This window comes from Capsicum annuum, unplaced genomic scaffold (assembly GCF_002878395.1).
Source record: "Capsicum annuum cultivar UCD-10X-F1 unplaced genomic scaffold, UCD10Xv1.1 ctg61437, whole genome shotgun sequence".
In the NCBI taxonomy this organism is placed as follows: domain Eukaryota; kingdom Viridiplantae; phylum Streptophyta; class Magnoliopsida; order Solanales; family Solanaceae; genus Capsicum; species Capsicum annuum.
Window position 1 is genome coordinate 1,456 of NW_025870345.1, and position 1,252 is coordinate 2,707.

The 1,252-nt window shown below is 41.7% G+C and overlaps 1 pseudogene; it reads right to left on the minus strand.

Annotated features, from left to right (window-relative positions):
* Nucleotides 1–344: 344 nt before the first annotated feature.
* On the minus strand, nt 345–1,246 carry LOC124893547 (annotated as a pseudogene).
* Between the last annotated feature and the right edge of the window lie 6 nt (nt 1,247–1,252).

Consider the following 1,252-nt stretch of genomic DNA (forward strand, 5'->3'; position numbering starts at 1 on the left):
TTTTTCGATTTGAGAAACCTCCTCATTTACATACGCGGACCCTTCGCTTTCTTCATTACTAAGGTTAAGGAAATGGAGAATAGATAGCCATATCTTCCTCAAAAATTCCATGATACTTGGAAATATTTCTATTTATTCGCTTTGCTCGCAGAGCGGTATACCAAAAAAAAAGAAATGGGACTACTTAAGCAATTCTTGTTATTGTAATTCTTTCCTTAGTTGAAGTTGCCCTTCTCTGGATTTCCCTTTAAGTGACAAGGGGGTGAGACTGACTTTCATTCATTATCGACGACGCAAAGGACAGATGTGCCGGCCAGTAGAAAGATAGTGATGGGAAGCATACACTAAAAAATGAATGTGAGCTCGGAAGGAGATGAACTACCGTTAGATTTGTATGTACTAGACTCGTTAATGAAAGAGAGAAGAAGAGCCCCAAGCCATTGGTCTCTAACTAGAAAAGTAAATGCTTGAGCTTGAGAAGCTTCTGGTCTAGTAGGCCCATAAAATTCACCAGGATACGCGGTATTATTGAACCAGACAAAGCAAAAAGCAATGAAACCAAAAACAGATAAAGAACTCAAACAAACTATAAGACAAGTAAGCCTCTCCAGACCATACAAGCGCACCGCACGGCGAGCCCACGCATAGGGTTTGGTTAAGATATCCCAGATTCCCCCATGTATACAAATGGAACCTAACCATGCGTGCCATCCAATTATATCTTCTAAATCATCCACACTAACAATCCATCCTTCCCCTCCAAAGGGGGATTTTAGTAAATAACCAAAAAATGGAAAAGATTCTTCAAGAGTCTCAGGACCCAAAAGTGCATGATAAATACCAGCAAAGCCCAATGCTGCAGAGGAAATTTAGTGAAGTACGCCAGATACAAAATATGCGAAAATGTCTCTAACTTCCCCACCAGGAACTACCCCCAACCTAGTAGCTAGATAGTGAAGTAAAATGAATCCTTGTTCATACATTGGCTTCTTCGGTACGAAATGAGCCACTTCAAATAGGTTCATTGCTCCGGCCCAGAATATGATTAATCCAGTATAAGCTACATGAGCTCCCAGTAGTTTCTCGGATAAATTGAGTTGTCGGGCATTCCCGGCCCACCAAGCGAAACCGGCATCTTGATCACGACCCCAGCTAAAGAGAAAGTTCCATTAAAGAGCATTTCCACGTGGTAAAACTCCTCAGGAAATATAAGGTTTTCATGAGGCTGATCTTGAGCCGCCATCCAAGCACG